The sequence below is a fragment of the Aotus nancymaae genome, unplaced genomic scaffold (assembly GCF_030222135.1).
Source record: "Aotus nancymaae isolate 86718 unplaced genomic scaffold, 86718_ANA_hifiasm-v0.15.2.pri h1tg000077l, whole genome shotgun sequence".
NCBI classification, from domain to species: domain Eukaryota; kingdom Metazoa; phylum Chordata; class Mammalia; order Primates; family Aotidae; genus Aotus; species Aotus nancymaae.
The window spans coordinates 7,913,965-7,935,260 of NW_026988492.1; positions in this window are offsets into that span (position 1 = coordinate 7,913,965).

The window sequence follows — 21,296 nt, forward strand, 5'->3', positions numbered from 1 at the left end:
CCTTACCTAGAACTCACTCATGGTGAAAAGGCAGCAAGAATTTCTTTAAAACATTTTAAGGCAAATGAACAGCCCACAAACACCAGGGTCAAAAAGTAACTGTTGAGGTATTCAATAGTGCCAGGGAGGAAAGGCTAGGCAAAGAGTTTCTTTGTCGAATTAAGGCATTCAAAAGCACCTTTATATACTAGGAATTTGTGCGTGTGTGTCTTTAAGACAGAGTCGCATTCCATCACCCAGGCTGGAGTACAGCAGCATGATCTCGGCTCTCTGCAACCTTTGCCTCCCAGGTTCAAGCCTCCTGAGTAGCTGGTACTATAGACAGGCACCACAACACCCAGCTAAGTTTTATATTTTTAGTAGAGATGGGGTTTTGCCATTTGGCCAGGCTGGTCTTGAACACCTGACCTCAGTTGATCCATATACTGAGAATTTTAAAGCCATGCACATGCTCAGGACAGGGCACATACTCAGAAAGGAACTGTGAAAACTCAAAGCTTTAACCTCTGGCTGATCACTCCAGTCCAGCAGGAAGTGAAGGGGATGCTGTAGCTCCCTTGGGGTATGTGACCCCAAAGGAGTCACACCTTGTGCGATCTATGGGATCGCACAAGGGTAGGGGACAGGACCAAGCAATACCAGGGTGCTAGGTCTCTCTAGTAGCACTAGTAGTCTCCATGAGCAAACGGATGTATTCCCAGAGGAGACCAAGCAACTCATAGGGAATGCTGCAGCTTTTCCTGTGGCTACCTGGGGCCCAAGATTCAAACACATGCCTACCAAAAATATGGCATTATTTAGTGATGGCTCTGTGAAACTAAAAGCAGGTGGGGTCTATTGGGCTGTATCAGTGGATGGCCATCTTTTGACTCAGACTGAACACAGATGTTCCAACCAACCGACCAAACTACCTGCAGTGGTAATGGCCAAGCAGGCCACCCATACCACCATATTGCTACATTTTCACTGACTCATGGGCCATTGTCAGCAGCCTATCCAAATGGTCAGAAGAATGGCGGCTGAGTGACTAGACTATTAAAGGATCCCCTGTGTGACGACAGAGACTATGCCAACAGCTTCCTGCCTGGAAGGGACAAATACATGTCACTCATGTGGACACTAGGAATACCATAGCCACCCTTGAGATAACTTAGGTCATGTTTTTTGGATACTCTATGAGATGTCCTGTTAACCTACAAACATCCTTCACTGCCCAAGCAACAAGACACATGTGACACTTTCAGAGGATATGATGAGCTTTCCATGCACCCTATTATGCATCGGCCAGTGAAACCATTCAATGATGGAACAGCCGATTCACACACTGAGGAGAGAACATCAAGACAACCTGCTGGTGGGATGGTACCTGGGCACTAAATGCAATGAAAACACAGCATTGCAACACGTGTTGAGAAACACTGAACTTGGTAAGGGTGGCGGTGGACCAGGCAGCTGCCTGATTGACCTGAGCCTGCAAAATCCTCATGTGTCCAACAATTCTTCTTTTTTTGCTTTAGAGAGCATGTCCTGTAGGTGGTTTGCAGTCAGGCTGCCACAGTACCCCAGATAGGGCCCTCTGACTCTAATCTGGAGGTAATGCTTCCCCTCAGTACCTCTCCTCCCCTCTATGTGATCTCACAAGGGTGAGTGACAAAACCAAGGAATACAAGGCTGCTAGGGTCCCTCTAGGGGCACTAAGGACATCAGATCCTTCCAGTCAGGTGGGCAATGTTATCAGGCATATTAAGTTTGTACAGGACACGACCTCTCTTCTTAGACTGGACAACTGAGCCCAAAAGGTCTGGGTTAAGCAGTAAGGGCAAGGGGTGCTCTGAGAGGTGGCAGCCACAGGATAGGGACAGATAGACTAGGTCACTACACCAACTTAGCCCAATTTTTTTTTGAGATGGCGTTTCGCTCTTGTTGCAATGGCACGTTCTCGGCTCACCACAACCTCCACCTCCTGGGTTCAAGTGATTCTTCTGCCTCAACTTCCCAAGTAGCTGGGATTTCAGGCATGCACCACCACACCCAGCTAATTTCTGTATTTTTAGTAGAGATAAGTTTTCTCCATGTTGATCAGGCTGGTCTTGAACTCCTGACCGCAGGTGATCCACCCGCCTCAGTCTCCCAAAGTGCTGGGATTACAGGCATGAGCCATCACGCCCAGCCCAATTCTTACCTGATAAGCGGGAAACACCTGGGCCCCCTTGGACAGATGGGAGTGGAACATGAACCTGTCAATCCGCTTTTTCTACAGGGTGTGGCAGTAGAAGCCTAGAATTGTAATGCTTTGGTGGACTCTTTCAAGCTGTGGCCATGGCAGGCAACCTGACAACGTGCTGGATCTGCCACCCTGAACCTCCTCCTGTCATAGACCACAGCAACCCTCTCTTTCTGCCAGTGGTAAACTAAACCATTGAATCAGTCTGTTCTCGCACTGCTAATGAAGACATACCCCAAGACTGGGTAATTTATAAAGAAGGTTTAATGACACAGTTCCATGGCTAGGGAAGACTCACAATCATGACAGAAGGTGAAAGAGAAGAAAGGCACATCTTACATGGCATCAGGCAAGAGAGAGAACCTGAGCAGGGGAACTCTTCTTTATAAAACCATCAGGTCTCATGAGACTTATTCACTATCATGAAAACAGCACAGGAAAAAACCCGCCCTCATGATTCCATTACCTCCCACCAGGTCCTTCCCATGACACATGGGAATTATGGGAGCTACAGTTCAAGATTTGGGTGGCGGCACAACCAAACCATATCAACCATTATTCCCTGAGTATTGTCACGGCATAGGGTAATAACACCGGAGCCCTGGCTTACTGAGCAAGGATCTAGCACCTGCCACATGAGAGGAAACTGAAAGTGCCCTCTGTGGCAAAATGTCACAAGCACAACTAACAAAACGTTGGTGGGCAGTTACTTTCATGGACACACTCCTTTGATTACATGGACTAGAACTGTGATAATGAAAACAAAGACTGGACTGTGGCTAGCCCTCTGTGTAGGATTCATGAACAATATTGTGTAGGAGAAACGGAGCTCATGCAACTACGCCATCCATTGGACTTGGCTGGTGAAAGCCAATGCGTCCATCCAAATGTATGGGCCATTGAACAATAAAATGAGGCAAGGGATGTTACGTGCAGCCAAGGGCTACATCTTTTCCTGCAGATGGTCTGGTGGTAACCCAAATAAAGGATGGACATTGGCATGACTGAAAATCTGGCAGACAGAGGGATCCCGCATGTTGCATATGCTGGGGGACCCCCAAGATACTGCCCCTGGGAATAATGAGATGCCCCCATTGGGCCTGCAGCCCAGACTTACTAGGAACCTTCCAGGAGGTAGAATTGACTCTGGGCTTATGTCCATTATGAGATCTTTGGTATCATGCATCAGAGTCAGTGCTCAGGAAAAAATGATAAGAAATCTGTCCCTAGGCCCGGCGCGGTGGCTCACGCCTTTAATCCCAGCACTTTGGGAGGCCGAGGCAGGCGGATCATGAGGTCAAGAGATCGAGACCATCCTGGTCAACATGGTGAAACCCCGTCTCTACTAAAAATACAAAAATTAGCTGGGCATGGTGGCAAACGCCTATAGTCCCAGCTACTCGGGAGGCTGAGGCAGGAGAATTGCTTGAACCCAGGAGGCAGAGGTTGTAGTGAGCCGAGATCAAGCCATTGCACTCCAGCCTGGGTAACAAGAGCAAAACTCTGTCTCAAAAAAAAAAAAAGAAAAAGAAATCTGTCCCTGACCATGGCAGATATTGCTTCCTCCACTGTCACTGCCTTGACAGTCCAGCAGCAGACATCCCTCAACTCCCTCAAGAAGGCTGTTTCAGACAACATAAGTCTTCTAGACTTTCTTTTAACCCAACTAGGAGGAGTGCATGCTAATTTTTATATTATTAATAGAGATGGGTTTTGGCCATATTGGCCAGGCTGGTCTTGAACTCCTGACCTCAGGTGATCTACCTGCCTCAGCCTCCCAAAGTGCTGGGATTACAAGAGTGAGCCACTGTGCCCAGCCTTAATGGATTTTTACTATCTTGAAGTTTCTCATGAGATTTAGTCAGATGTCAGCAGAGAATGCACACATCTGAAGGTTTGACTAGGGCTAGAATGAGATCCATTTTTAGGACAGCTAACTCACATGGCTGTCAAGTTGTGCTGGCCATTTGTGGGAGATCCCAGATGCTCTCCATATGGGCCCCATCACAGGGCTGGTCCTGACCTAACTGCTGGATTCCCCTGGAGGAAGTGAGCCAAGAGAATGGAAGCCAAAATGTCCTTTACGCTCTAGCCTAGGATGCCACACACAATCATGTCTACTACTTCACTGGTCACACAGACCAGCTTCTAATTCAATGTGCAAGGAAACAAAGTAATGAATGCCAGAAGGTGATAAAAACGGGGGACCATCATAGAGGCCAGCTATGAGTTTGTATGGATTAATTTTATCCCAGTTATGGTCACATCTTCCTTCATCACATGTCTGGTACATCTTTATTGGATGCTTATAGAATATATGTTGTTGAGTACTAGATTTTGTTGCTTTCTCTAAGTACTATTGGATCCAACAAAGTTATCTATGCATGAGGTGGATCTTTTCAAAGCTTGTTTTTAGGTCTTCTTAGGATGAATCTAGAGTAGTCTTTAGTTTAATGCTAGCGTTGCTCTACTATTAGGCACAATTCTCTGGGGTTTCTACTAAATCTCCCAAGTGTTCAATGAGGTATCTACATTCTGCCTGGTCAAAAGTTAAACATCTCCCAGCTCTGTGAGAATTCTGGAGATTTCGTGTCTATCTCTCTGGATATATTTTGCCTTGTCTCATAGAGCTTCGTCCTCAGCATATGCCATATGTGACTCAGTATTTAGTAATAGATTCTCTGGTCAAGCTTTGCAAAGCCTGACATCATGGACATTTATCCCCAGTCACCTCTGAAAGGGGCCCTGTGCAGATTTAGGAAATGCTTTATCTCCATGGTTCCTTCTACTCTGGCACTTTGACTTACATATTCTAGCCTGCCCAGACCCCCCAAACTCTGCCCTGTAAAGAAAATGCCATGCTCTGCCTGGATTTACCTTTGTATTCTGTGGTACGAAAATGTCTCATGAAGAGAATGAGGATGATTATAGGACTCATTTGTTTTCTGTCTTTCAGGGATCATAATTCTTCCTGTTTTTTTTTTTTTTTTTGAGACAAGGTCTCACTCTGTTGCCAGGCTTAAGTGCAGTAGCGTGATCACAACTCACTGCAGCCTTAACCTTTCAGGTTCAGGAAATCCTCCCACCTCAGCCTCCAGAGTAGCTGGGACTCCAGGCACATGCCAGCACACCCAGCTAATTTTTGTAGAGATGGGGTTTCTTCATTTTGCCCAGGCTGGTCTTGAACTCCTGGGCTCAAGTGATCCACCCACCTTGTCCTCCCAAAGTGCTGGGATTACAGGCATGAGCCACCGCACCGGCCTTACCCAGTTATTAACAGTAAGAGGACAAGCTCTCTTCTAATTTCTCATCATGGCTGCAGATGTCCCCTATTTTTTTTCCTATTTATATCATTCATTTTGTTGTCTAACTTTACAGTCTGATTTTCTCTAGTCCATATCCTTGAAGTAAACTTTGAGGTAAACATGAAACTTCAAATATCTGGAAATTCCCCTTTTTCTCCTAATAAATTAATAGAAATACGATACTATCAATGTTTTTGTGATTTCCTAGACAGGCTCTTAAATCTCCTTAAATTTTTTTAAAAGACTTCTCGAACAAAGTAAGTAGGCTTTCAAGACCACTGCAAAAGACGTGTACTATACCAGTTGCCCAGAAAATTCAAAGGGAATCTTCCAAGTAACACTTTTGACTCCAAATTTCAGAATAATTCACCACTGTAAATATTATCCTGTTATGTTGCAAGTGTGCAAGAAAACATGACTCTCCTCCTCTATTCCCTGTATACACACACATTTTTTCCTTCTCTGAAGAAGGAACTTTGATATGGATGAACAATTTAAGTATAAATTTGTTGGTTAATATCTGTCAAAGCATGTGGTTATGCTTTCTAAAGTTAAAGGATTTGCTGGCCATATAAGAATCAAATTGTAACATGGTCATAAACTACACACACATTTATAATTATCACTTTACTTTGATATTAGGTCCGTTTATTAGTCCATTTTCACATTGCTGCTAAAGACATGCCTGAGATGTCTTTACAAAAGGAAGAGGTTTATTGGACTCACAGTTCTACGTGCCTGGGGAGACCTCATAATCATGGTGGAAGGTGAAAGGCACATTTCACATGGTGGCAGACAAGAGAAGAGAGAACTCGTGCAGGGGAACTCCTCTTTATAAAACAATCCACTCTCGTGAGACTTATTCACCATCATGAGAACAGCACGAGAAAGATTTCCCTCATGATTCAATTATCTCCCTCCGGGTCCCTCCCCCATCACATGGGAATTCAAGATGAAATTTGGGTGGTGACACAAGCAAACCACATCAGTCTGTAACTATGTTATTTTTTACATATACTGTGGATAAAATGAAAATAAAACACTTATTATCAATGCTGTGCAGAAGGGAGCTGATGTTCCTGGCAATTGTCAGTATAAAATGACTTACTTTTTATTTTTCTAATATCAGTAAAGAATTACTGAGTTGATTTTCTTTTTTTATATAAATAATTAAGAATAAGATATTCCTTTCTTTGAAAAGACAAAGATTTTGAGAGTTCTAAAGTTCAGAATGTTCTCAAAGGGGACCTGGCCTGAACCTTTGTCACAGACTGGAGGCTGTTGCAGGTCTCATCACCCTCACTCTGCATGGAGGATGCCCTGAGATGCCATCCTTCTGCCTAGACTTTCTTCAGGTCAAGAGGCAGGGCAGGGACTGGCAGATGAAGTCCCCAACTAGGAATGGCTAACATGTCTTGTTAGCCATCCCAATCCTGCTAGAAAGCATAAATTTCAAGAATCCCCTACATTAGAAAAGGGAGGTCAGAAGCGGAGTGGTTGGTAACACTTCCTTCTTTTTAACCACAGTAGTGGTGGGCTTCCTTCCTAGTGCTAAATGCCTACTGTTAGACATGTAGTGTTAAAAGTGGATGGTTCATTCATGCCTTTCACAAATATTTCTCAAGTATTTGCATTGTGACCGATGCTTTTCCAGGCACTGATTACAAAACAATGAACAAATAAACAGAAGCCTTCCCCCATCTCATCCCCACAATGGAAATTACATTCTAGTAGCTAAGGAAGAAAGCGCACAGGATACATAAGTAAATACCTAGTATGTTAGGAGGTGGTAACTATCATGAAGAAACATACAAACAATTAGCATGAAAGCCAGCAAGCTAATGTAAGAGCTTATCACTAAATAGGAAAGTGTGTGCAAGTACACACGTGTTAGTGTCCACACATGTCCACAACGTGTGCGGGTGGAAGGGCAGGTCACTGCCACTACATCATACCACCAAGCTGGGGAGAAATGAAAACTTATTCTTATAAGCATATTAACATATATTAGCCTGGAAAATAAATTAGGGTAAAGGAAGTACAGTACTCCCACACATTATCAATCATGGTTATTATTTTATTCCCTTTTCTAAAATGGCTTGGGCTCAGCATCAACCTTCTGGGTATTAACAAGGACATTGATTTTGAATTATAAAGTATAAACAATTATTTTAACAGAATTCATTATATTTAAGGGTTCGCTGTAAGGACTTTAGTTTTGAGTAAGTAGAAAAACAATAATGAGAACCGATATTCCAGGAGGATTTTATAATAAAAAGCCCTCACCTCATTATTTTGCCATAACAAAAGTCTTCACTCACTGACACCCCACCCAAGCCCTCTAGATGTTAGACCCATTGTGTGCTGGAAGATATTATTGTATGTGCAGGAATCATTAAACTGGCTTTATGGGGAACTATGTTTTTGAAAGGAGACAGAGGAGAAAACTAAAGGAATTCTATAACGTGACATCAAAATCCAATCAAAGGGATAGTTTTCCCAATTTCATGAAATATCTGCCGCCTAAGCCATTGCGAAGAATCAATGTATCAGATGCTACAAAGCATATGGAAGTAGACTGATTTTTGGGATATGCAAAATCTAATATCTAGTGGCCAAGAAATGTAGTGAAAAGCATAAGAGTATGCTTTGAGGGAAAAATAGGTTCGTGACCAGCTTGGCCAACATGGCAAAACCCCACCTCTACTAAAAATACAAAAGTTGGCTGGCATGGTGGTAGGCGCCTGTAATCTCAGCTGCTACTCAGGAGGCAGGAGAATAGCTTGAACCCAGGAAGTGGAGGTTGCAGTGTGCCAAGATCGCACCATTGCGCTCCAGCCCAGGCGACAGAGCAAGACTCTGTCTCAAAAAAGAAAAAAGGAAAAGAAAAAGAAAAATAGGTGTTTATGTTTTGTCCAGGTATACCAGATGTCCAGAGGCTTCCTTAAGGGATTCAGAATGGTGCAATTTATTTCTTCCTCTGTTGTAACATCGGTTCAACAAAATGAAACACACTTAAAGCTTGGGTTGAGTAAACACACATGCTTATCATGTCATTCAAATAATAACTTATCATCAATAACACAATGAGGAAAATCACCAAGGTCATGATTTTAAAAGATCTTGAAAAAAATCAATAAAATGAAATAAATAAACCTTCCTTCTCCTAAACAAAAACTACATTCCAGGTGTTAAACTGCTATGGAAATAATAAAAGACATAATAATAGGAAAAACACACAACTCGTCGATAAAAACCTAAAGCCAACTAAAGCTTGAGCCAAGAATCAATGTGGGCCACGATGAAGCTGTTGAGGATTTTTTAAGAATCAGTTATGGAAGAAACAGACATTTGGAATAAAGCAGGTTGAGCCTAAGACACTCTTAGGAGGTTGCATAATTTTTTATAGATGTTACTGGTAGAGGTAGCAGTCACTACTTACACACACACAAAGACACGTGCATGCGTGCATGTGAACACACACACACACACAGATAAGTTCAATAGTAAACTACATCCCCTAAATTTATTAATACTTTGAGGTTTTATTTTCCATTTTTCTCTTTTTACTAAGTTATTTGTCTCATAATGGTCTTCTCTGTAAAAGCTTTATTTCTCTGAACTGGGAAACCATGAAATCATACAAATATATACCCACATAAACAAATACAAGGCTTTGCATTCTCAGCTTCTGTCTTCTACCTACACTGATTACATCTCTGGAGCAGTCTTTTGTAATGTTATTCAAATAACAGGCCACCAGACATTGTTCCCTCTGAAAGTGCACCTGTATCTTTCATCAACTGTAACGGAAATTATGTGCAAGCAAACTCCTACTGCTAGTTCAAGAGTCAAAGAGGGGACAGGCATTATGAATTTTTCAGATTGCTGACCAAGAAATAGCATTCATTTCCTCCATTATCAATATTGTTTAAAATGAAAGTCACAGTATTTCTGAAGCAGAAATATGGTAACTTAAAAAAATAAATAATAGCTTATTTTTATTTCACAACTTTTGGGAGTGGTATTTAAAAGGAAACACTTTACTGAGGCCCACTGCCAACAATTTGTCAGTAATAAAATGACTAAAACTAGGGCATTACAGAATTTCTTCACCTGCAAGTAGTGAATAAGTATAATCTATGATTTTAATAAGCTTTTCAGTAGTATTTGCAGATTTTCCACACAATTGATGGCTTACTTTATCCTCACACAAATATTTTCAACATGAGCCCTAGCCCAACTGTCCTTTCTTATTTTCTTGCTGAAACGTAATGAAATGCTAACTTTCAGGAATGTTGAGAAATACTCTTTTGTCTGTCCCCTAAGAAATAGCTTCATTGTTTCCTTCCTATGAACTCTACTCCCAATTAATCCACTTTTGTAATCAGATTTTGAGACCCAGTACTGTTCAGCAGATTGTTTTACCAGGGTAAAACTCTATTTATCACATGTTGTGTTTTTCCACTCTGTCCCCATTGTCACTGGCTAGAAGGAAAGAGTGAATTTTGAAAGTTACTAATCAACAGTGGCTCTTTGCCTTAGTTTGGCTAAGTCATCCTCAAAACAAAGAAATCATCAGATTACTGATGGTTGGCAGCATAAAGGTGTGTGTATGTGAGATCCAAGTTCAACGTAGGATACGTTCTATTGCATATTGCTTTACCACATTTCTTCTGGGTTTAGCTGCACTGGGAGCAGTTGGGCACATATGCTCACAAATTAAGTTTGGGGGTGCCTGCATTTACATCCACGTGTTCAAAAGAGCAGAGCCAATAACCCTATTTGTGCCTTTAAAGAAGAGCTAAGAGAGTCAACCTATGTAAGCATGGTCATACGGACTTTCCCCTCTTCGGGTCACCTCTCCTGGCCATCTCCAGCCACAGATCTGCACAGACCAATGCCACATTATACAGAGATAGTGTCCATAGATACGAGAAGAGATGATTGTATCTACTGCTACAGTGACCCCATTTTATTTCCGAAAGATCAGAGAACAACTCGCCTTTGGGATAGTGCAACAAATCCCAAGGACAAAATGGCAAAATACATACATTGCTTATTCACAATTAAGAGAAATGGACTTTGACCTCTTGGTGTTTGTTTTTGTTTTTGCTGTTTTGGCTGTGGTACTTATTCTGACAGGAAGGAGTCTCCTCTCCTGAAGCCAGAGTTTGTTATTTTAAACTATAAATGTGACTTTTTTTTTTTTTTTTTTTTTGAGACGGAGTCTTGCTCTGTCGCCAGGCTGGAGTGCAGTGGCACGATCTGGGCTCACTGCAACCTCCACCTCCTGGATTCAAGCGATTCTTCCACCTCAGCCTCCCAAGTAGCTGGGACCACAGGCACGTGCCACCATGCCCGGCTATTTTTTGTATTTTTAGTAGGACGAGGTTTCACCATGTTGGCCAATATGGTCTCGATCTCTTGACCTCGTGATCCGCCCGCCTCGGCCTCCCAAAGTGCTGGGATTAAAGGCGTGAGCCACCGCGCCCGGCCTAAATGTGACATATTAAGGGTTTCAAGAGTTGCATCCGTTTATTTTCCTCCAATTTCTTCTTCCATTCCTCCTTTCCCCATCCTTTGGCCAGCTCCTCTAGAGGCCATGGCAGAGGGAGAAGTGGCCCAGTTGTAAATTTCTGCTGTTACAGGAACATGGCTGTTGTTCACTCTGTGAAGCCAGACTTTCTCTGTGAATCCCATCTGTGGCTGTTTGGGGTTTTTTACATTCCCCAATGCAGATCTCTCCAAGTGACTTCTTTTCTCCCCACAGCTTTATTGAACTATAATTGGCATTTTAAAAACTGCACATAGGTACATATACATCATGGAGTACTATGCAGCCATAAAAAAGAATGAAATAATTTTCTTTGCAGCAACATGGAGGCCATAATTCTAAGCAAATTAATACAGGAACAGAAGACCAAATACCACGTATTTTCACATATAAGTGGGAGCCAAGCATTGAGTACACATAGACATAAATATGGTAACAATAGACTATGTTACCATACAACGATGGACTACTAGAGGGTGGAGGGAGGTGGGCAGGTGGGTGGAATAACTACTACATATTGGTTACTGTGCTCACTACCTGGGTGACAGGATCCATACCCTAAACCTCAGCATCACACAATATCCCATGTAACAAACCTGCATACATACCTCTTGTATCAAAAATAAAAGTTGAAAATTAACAAGCAAAGAACAACCCCACTACAACATAGGAAAGGACGTGGACAGACACTTTTCAAAAGAAGACATGCATGTGGCCAATAAGCATATTTTTAAAAGTTCAACATCACTAATCATTAGAGAAAGGCAAATCAAAACCACAATGAGATACCATCTCTCACCAGTCAGAATGGTTATTGTTAAAAAGCCAAAAAATAATGGATTCTGGCAAGGCTGCAGAAAAAAGCTAGCACTGATGGAAGTGTAAATTAGTTCAGCCCCTGAAGAAACTCGTTTGATGGGTTCTCAAAGAACTTAAAACACAATTACTATTTGACCCAGGAATCCCATTATCGTATATACACAAAGGAACATAAATCGTTCTACCATAAAGACACATGCACACATGTGTTCATCACAGCACTATTCACAATAGCAAAGACAGAATCAACCTAAATGCTCATCAACAGTAGACTGGATAAAAGAAATGTGGTACATATACACTATAGAATATTATGCAGCCATAAAAAATAACAAGATCATGTCCTTTGCAGACACGTGATAGAGCTGGAGGCCATTATCCTAAGAGAACTAAAGCAGGAACAGAAAACCAAACACCTCATGTTCTCACTTGTAAGTCAGATCTAAACTCTGAGTACACAACGATACAAGAAAGGAATAGTAGACATCAGGGCCTGCTTGAGGGTGAAGGGTGGGAGGAGGCTGAAAATTGAGAAGCTACTTATCGGGTATCACTTATGCTATGCTTATTACTTGGGTGATGAAATAATCTGTACACCAAACCCCCGTAACATGCAGTTTATCTGTACAACAAACCTGCATGTGTACCCCTGAAATGAAAATAAAAGTTAAAAATAAATAAAAGTTGAAGCTGGGCGCAGTGGCTCATGTTTATAATCCCACAGATAATCCCATACTGTTCCGTGGCAGATTATTTTTGAAAGTATAGTGAACAGCTAAGGTGGTTTCCAGCTATCTTTAAAAATACCCAGAAGAATAAAAGAGGCTTAATATGAATCAGAAAAGAAGATACCGACCAGTCATGGTAGCTCATGCCTGTAATCCCAGCACTTTGGGAGGCCGAGGTGGGTGGATCACCTGAGGTCAGGAGTTCAAGACCATCCTGGCCAACAAGGTGAAACCCCATCTCTACTAAAAATACGAAAATCAGCTGGGCGTGGTGGTGCATGCCTGTGGTCCCAGCTACTCGGGAGGCTGAGGCAGGAGAATTGCTTGAACCTGGAAGGTGGAGGTTGCAGTTAGCTGAGATAGTGCCACTGAACTCCAGCCTGGCACCTGGCGACGACATGAAACTCTGTCTCAAAAAAGGAAAAAAAAAAAAAGAGAATATACCATTTGATAAGCCCCAAAACAACACTTTGAGTAGCAGCTTTCCCACAGATACTACAGTATTGGCCTTAACCTCCATGTGCAACAATATTTTAAGAGCTATAATTAGGCACACAGGTTAGGAATATTTTGTCTGCATAAGCAACGTTTACAAGCTCTGAGAAGAACAGTCTCCAGTAACATCTGTCTTAAATTTTAAATCTTTATTATTCATTTTACCTATGTCTATTGAGAGCTAACTATGAGTCACAGAGATGAATAAAACATATTCCATGCACTCAATAAGTTCATAGCATAGTGAACATATGGACATGCATAGGATTAATCGATATTATTGATCATTCTTTGAAGTAAAGCATTGAAAGTCCAGTAGGTAGTATCAAGCCCCTAAATTACAACAAACACAGCACGATATTCAGGAAAGATGAGTTTCCAGGACAGGGTATAAGAAAGTTCTGGAACATACACAGATGCTGGAGAGGAACTGAAGAACTGGTATCTCAACTGAGAGTTACTAATAAAGGTAAATAAAGAAAAGATATTTGAGAGGCCACCAGAGAAACTTCTGCCTACATAATTTTACCAGTGTTTGCCCTAAGTAAGAATGCAAGTGATGACCCAGTCACCAATCTGTGGGCTTTGTCATAAACAGCCCACCTAGTTTAACTTGCAGATTATTTTCAAGGCTTTAAAAATTGTCACTCCAGGCTGGGCGCAGTGGCTCAAGCCTGTAATCCCAGCACTTTGGGAGGCCGAGGCAGGCGGATCATGAGGTCAAGAGATAGAGGCCATCCTTGCCAACATGGTGAAACCCCATCTCTACTAAAAATACGAAAATTAGCTGGGCATGGTGGTGCGTGCCTGTAGTCCCAGCTACTCGGGAGGCTGAGGCAGGAGAATTGCTTGAACCTGGGAGGCAGAGGTTGCAGTGAGCCAAGATCATGCCACTGCACTCCAGCCTGGTGCCTGGCGACAGAGCAAGACTCTGTCTCAAAAAAAAAAAAAAAATTGTTACTCCAATAATAATGTTTTCAGAAGTACAAAGAACCCCTCTGTATTAGTCTGTTTTCACATTGCTGATAAAGACATACCCCAGACTGGGTAATTTATAAAGAAAAAGAGGTTTTATGGACTCACAGTTCCACGTGGCTGGGGAAGCCTCGCAATCATGGCAGAAGGTGAAAGGCATGTCTTACAAGGTAGGAGGCAAAGAGCAAATGAGAGCCAAGTAAAAAGGGTTTCCCCTTATAAAACCATCAGATCTCATGAGACTTAACTTCCACGAGAACAGTAGGGGTGAAACCGCCTCCATAATTCGATTATTTCACTTAGCCCCTCCCATAACATGTAGGAATTATGGGAGCTACAATTCAAGGTGAAATTTGGATGGGGACACGATCAAACCATATCAACCTCTGAACTCAGTACATTTTATGCTTAGGCTCAGAGCTATATAAAACCTTTCTAGAAATAGATTTCTTTGCCACATCCATTCTGATAACAGCCCTCCTAGTTTAACTTGCAGATTATTCCTTCTTCAATCTAGTTCACGTGCACTAGGTGGGCTCTATTGCTGACCCAGGCATGGACCACATGTTTCAGGCCCAAGCCAATTAGTACATCACATTTCCCTGGCCTTGGTGCTTGCAGACACAAGAATAATTCCTAGCCTTGCAAGCAAAAGAGCTCACTCTTTCCTACCGGGCTTAAATCTTGGACTCATCTGAGCCTAGTACTGCTGCAGTCATCTTGTCATCAAGCAAAGAAAGCCTAGAAGTTCCAGAAGTGATGATGAGGAGCTCGCACATGAAGTCAATCCAGTGGAAGGTAGAGAGGTGACACATAGGAAAAAAAGAAAAGAAACCTAAGTCCTAATGATATTGTTTGAGCACAAAATTCAACTATACTGGCAGCCAGGCTACCTGTGGACTTTTTCAGTTGACTGAGAAAATAAATTCCGTCATTGCCTCAGGTCCTTTGGAGCAGATGTTCTAACTCTTGTAAATTAATACAGAAATAAGTATATAACAGACACGTTTAATCTGATGCCATCTCATTTCCAGGCCCCCTCCCAAACTCACCAGGGGCTAGAGTCTCAGAGCTGTAAAACTGACACAGAAGGATTTCACAACTTCGAGTCACTTTAAAACCAACATCACAGAAAATGTGATCACAGAATGTTTAGCCAAATTCTATTTTGTAGGCATTTTCAGAAATGCAAATTCCATTTATGAGATAATCAAGGAAAACTACCAAGAGAGTAATTACATGCAATCTGCTTTGATATTTGGTCTTGGCTATCAAAACTCATAAATGCAGTAGAAATCACATAACAAAGACAAGACAGATAGCCTGATCCTGAAGGATACAAATAGATATCCAAAGTGCTTCTTGCTTTTTATTGGCTGGGCTGTGAATAGGTGTAGTCATACAGTTATTTCCTCTTCAAGAACAAAGACGTGAGAACTTTGCATGAGAGAAGCCTCATAAAATTGCCAATATGCGGCTTTGGGTTTGAAACTTACTCTGGAACTTAAGATTTGTGAAGAAATGTACTAAACATTCCCCCTTATTCATTAGAGTCACTCCCTCCACACTGAAGTCGTGATACAGAGAATGCAAATTACAAACTTAATCCCACATATAGATTCTTATCTAATGCAATTACCCTAGTTTTATAGTCCAGGAGTCCATATTTGAGAAAAGGTTGTAACCAAACCTCACCCAACAGCTTGTAATCTTGGGGGAAAAAATGTGAAAAAATGAAAAATAGCCATATGCCAAGCTTTTAAAATAGGAAAATGGTGCCATCTTGTGGTTGCAAAGATGTACAAATAAAAAATGTTACCTTATTTTTTTTTAAGAGATGGTTTCACTCAGGGCTTACTCTTGACGTTGCACTATTTATGGGTTTTCAGAAATGTACAATGACATGTATTCACCAATATAGAATCATACAGATTAGTTTTACTGTTTGAAAAATCCTGTGTGCTGCCTATTAATCTCACCCTTTCCCTTAAATCCTGGAAACCACTGATCTTTTTTATTCTCTCCATAAATATACCTTTCCCAAAATATCATATACTTGGAATCATACAGTATGTAGCCATTACAAATTGATTTCTTCTGTAATACGCATTTATGGTTCCTCCATGTTTTAGTCTATTTTCTGTTACCATAACACAATACCTGAGATTGGGTAATTCATAAAGAAAAGAGATTTATTTTGGATCATGGTTCTGGAGGCAGTGAAGTCCAAAGAGCATGGTGTCAGTGTCTGGGGAAGGCCCACTGACTGCATCACAACATGGCAGATCAGTAGAAGTGGGTGCATGCAAAAGAGGGGCCAACCTGGAGAGGCAACCTTGCTTATGTCAACCCTCTCTCGTGGTAACTAATCCAGTCCCATGAGAACTAACCCCATACTACCTGTAAGAGTTTCATCCATCTTAATGACCTAATCACCTCTCAAACCACCTCCCACCACAGCCACATTGGGAACCAACACTAAACATGAATCTTGGAAAGGCCAATATATATTCAAAACATAGCAGAGAGAGATCCAAGATGGCTGATCACTAGCAGCTCGGGATTGTAACTCCCAGAGAAAACACACAGAACCAGAGGACGCCACACTTTCAGATGAATTTTTGTTACCCACGGACCGGAAGATTCCCAGCAGAGGAGGCCCACGAGTCGCCAGGGCAACTCCTGTGGCCAGCATTGCAGTTTTGCTGGTGCCCCTGCGCAGCAGTTCTTGGTGCAGAGTAAACGGGACTGATCGATGTTTGGAGCTCCGGGAAGGCAGAGCCGCCCATTTACCTGATTGAAGAAGGGACTCGAGGGAAGCCAGACTGGAGATTCCCGGGCAGAAAAGCACCACAAATCTTGATGCCACTGTTTTGGCCGGCGCAGTGGGTTGCTCAGATTTCGGCACTGGGAATCAACAAGTTGGACGTCCACTTAGAGACCTAATTTGAAAGTAGGCAATTACAAAGACGACAGGTGGATGAACTCACAATGAAGGGAAGAAACCAGTGTAAAAAGGCTGAGAATACCCAAGATCAGAATACCTCTCCTTCTACAGGTGATCACAGTTCCTCATCAACAAGAGAACAAGGCCTGATGGAGAACGAGTGCGTTCCATTAACAGATTTAGGCTTCAGAAAGTGGATAATAAGGAACTTTAGTGAACTAAAAGAACATGTTCTAGCCCAATGTAAAGAAACTAAGAACCTTGAAAAAAAGTTTGACAAAATCCTAACGAGAATAGACAATTTAGAGAGGAATATAAGTGAATTAATGGAACTGAAGAATACAATGCGAGAACACCGTGAAGTATGCACAGGTTCTAACAGTCGAATTGATCAAGCAGAAGAAAGGATATCAGAGGTCGAAGACCAACTTAATGAAATGAAACAAGAAGACAAGATTAGAGAAAAAAGAGTAAAAAGAAATGAGCAAAGTCTCCAAGAAATATGGGACTATTTGAAAAGACCTAATTTACGATTGATAGGTATACATGAATGTCATGAAGAGAATGAATCCAAGTTGGAAAATATTCTTCAGGATATTATTCAGGGAAACTTTCCTAATCTAGTAAGGCAGGACAATACTCAACTCCAACTAATCCAGAGAACACCACAAAGATATTCCTCAAGTACAGCAACTCCAAGACACATAATTGCTAGATTCACTAGGGTTGAAATAAAGGAGAAAATTCTAAGGGCAGCTAGAGAGAAAGGTCGCGTTACCCATAAAGGGAAGCCTATCAAACTCACAGCAGACCTCTCACTAGAAACCCTACAAACTAGAAGAGAGTGGGGGTCAATATTCAATATCCTCAAAGAAAAGAATTTTCAACCCAGAATCTCATATCCTGCTAAACTAAGCTTTATAAGTGAAGGAAAAAGAAAATTTTTCATGAACAAGCAAGCACTCAGCGATTTCATCACCACCAGGCCTGCTTTACAAGAGCTTCTGAAAGAAGCACTACAAACAGAAAGGAACAACCAGTATTAGTCATCCCAAAAACTTACCAAAACATAAAGAGTATCTCTATAATGAAGAATCTACATCAACTAATTGGCAAAATAGCCAGTTAGCATTAAATGACAATATTGAACTCACAAATATTAATATTAATTCTAAATTTAAATGGATCAAATGCCCCAATGAAAGACACAAACAGGTAAATTGAATAAAAAGTCAAAACCCATTGGTACGCTGTATCCAGATCTATTTCACAAGCAACGACATACAAAGACTCAAAACAAAGGGATGGAGGAAGATTCACCAATTAAATGGAGAGCAAAAAAAAAAGAAAAAAAAATAGGAGTTGTAACTTTCGTCTCTCACAAAATAGACTTTAATAGTAAGAAAGACTAAAAGAAACAAAGAAGGACATTACATAATGGTAAAAGGATCAATGCAACAATAGGAGTTAATGATTATAAATATATAAGCACCCAATACAGGTGCACCCAGATACATAAGACAAGTTCTTAATGACTTATAAAGAGACCTGGACTCCTGCACAATAATAGCGGGAGATTTTGACACCACATTGTTAATATTCGATGGATCAACGACATAGAAAATTAATAGGGACATCTATGATTTGAACTTAGACCTGGAATAAGTAAACTTAGTGAATATTATAGAATTCTCCACCCCAGGTCCACAGAACATACATTTTTCTCAGTATCACATTACACCCATTTTGAAAGTGACCACATAAATGGAAAATTGGAAGTAAATCACTTTTCAGTATTTGCATAGCATTTCACAGACTTAAATGAAATATTGGTTGGCTGTTTGTTTGTTATTTTTTTCCCTTATTCCTTCCTGTCTCTGTTGTTAAGAAAAAAAAAACATAGCACTCCATATCTTTATCTTTACATAGCTTGATAGCCCATTTCTTTTTTGTTTGGTTGTTTTGTTTTGTTTTGTTTTGAGACAGTGTCTTATTCTGTCACCCAGGCTGGCGTACAGTGGTGCAAGCTCGCCTCACTGCAACTTTCGCCTCTCAGGTTTAAGAAATTCTTTTTTGCCTCATCCTCTCCAGTAGCTGGGATTACAGACACCCACCACAATGCCCTGCTATTTGGGGATTTTAGTAGAGATGAGGTTTCATCATGTTGCCCAGGCTGCTCTGGAACTCCTACACTCAAGCCATCCACCTGCTCTGACCTCCCAAAGTGCTGAGATTACAGATGTGAGCCACTGTGCCTGGCCCATTTCTTCTTATCACTGTATAATATTTCGCTGTCCAAGTTAACCACAGTTCATTTATTCATTCACCTACTGAAGGACATCTTGTTTGCCACCAAATCCTGGCCATTATGGATAAAGCAGCTAGAAACGTGCATGCAGATCTTTGTGTGAATATCAGTTTTCCACTCACTTAGGCAAAGAGGAATGCAATTGCAGGATCATATGACAAAAGGGTGTTTAATTTTGTAAGAAACTGCCGAACTGTCTTCTAAAGTGGCTGTTCCATTTTGCTTTCCCTCCAACAATAAATGAGAGTTCTCATTGCCCCACATCCTTGTCAGCATTTGACGTTGTCGGTGTTTTGAATCGTAGTCATTCTAATAGGTATGTAGTGGCATCATCACTTTTAATTTGCTATTCCCTGATGACATGTGATGTTGAGCATTTTTTCATATGCTCATTAGCCATCTTTATCTTTCTTGGTGAGGTGCCCATTGAGATCTTTTGTCAATTTTTTAATTGGACTGTTCATGTTCTTATCGTTGAGTTTTAAGAGTTCTTCGTATGTTTTGATAACAGTAATTTATCAGATATGTCTTTTGCAAATGTTTTTCCCACTCTAACTTGTCATTTCATTCTCTTGATTGAGAATAAAAGTTTTCAATGTGCATGAAGTCCAGCTTATGAATTATTTCTTTCACGGATGAATCCATTGCTGGTGTTGTGTCTAAAAAGTTACTGCAATAAAGAAGTTCATCTAGCTTTTCTTCTATACTATCCTCTAGAAATTTTATAGTTTTGTGTTATACACGTAGGTCTATGATCCACTTTGAGTTAAATTTTGTGAAAGATATAAGATTTGCATCTAGATTCTTTGTTTCTGTTTTTGCATATGGATATGCAGTTGTTCCAGCACCATCTGTTGACAAGACGATCTTTTCTTTGTTGCCTTTGCCCCTTTGTCAAATATTTGCATAGGTCCGTTTTGGGGCTTTCTATTCTGTTCCATCAATTTATTTGTCTGTTCTTTTGCCAATGCCACACTGCCTTCATTGCTGTAGCTTTCTAATAAATCTTGAAATTGGGTAGTGTTAGTCTCCTGACTCTCTCCTTTTCTAATATTGTGCTTGTTATCCTTGTTTTCATTTTCTGTTGTTGTTGGGTTTTGGTTTTTTTATTTTTATTTTTTGACTCTCCATATGAACTTTGGATTCAATTTGTCAGTTTCCACAAGACAAATTGCTGGGATTTTGAAGAGGATTGTGTTGAATCCAAAGAGCAAGTTGGGAAGAACTAACATTTCATTAACGCTAGGCCTTCCTATCGATGAACATAAAATATCTATTTATTTATTTAGTACTTTTTTTTTTTTTTTTTTTGAGACGGAGTTTCACTCTTGTTACCCAGGCTGGAGTGCAATGGCGTGATCTCGGCTCACCGCAACCTCCGCCTCCTGGGTTCAGGCAATTCTCCTGCCTCAGCCTCCTGAGTAGCTGGGATTACAGGCACGCGCCACCATGCCCAGCTAATTTTTTGTATTTTTAGTAGAGACGGGGTTTCACCATGTTGACCAGGATGGTCTCGATCTCTTGACCTCGTGATCCACCTGCCTCGGCCTCCCAAAGTGCTGGGATTACAGGCGTGAGCCACCGCGCCTGGCCCTATTTAGTACTTCTTTAATTTCTTTAATCAAAATCTTGTAGGTTTTCTCATAGATCTTTTACATATTTTGATAGATTTAAACCTAAGTACTCCATTTGGGGGAAGGGATGTTAACATAAATTGTATTGTGCTTTTAATTTCAAATTCTAACTTCTCATTCCTAGTGTGTGAAAAAGCAATTGCGATTGGCTTTCCTCTATCAACACTGTATGCTGCATTTTTGCTGTAACTCCTTATTAGTTCCAGGAGTTTTTTGGTCAGTTGTCTTGGTGACCCCCTAAAGATTTCTACTCTAAACCCAGGTGAAGAGTTGGTATTATTTCCTTCTCCATACAGATGACTGT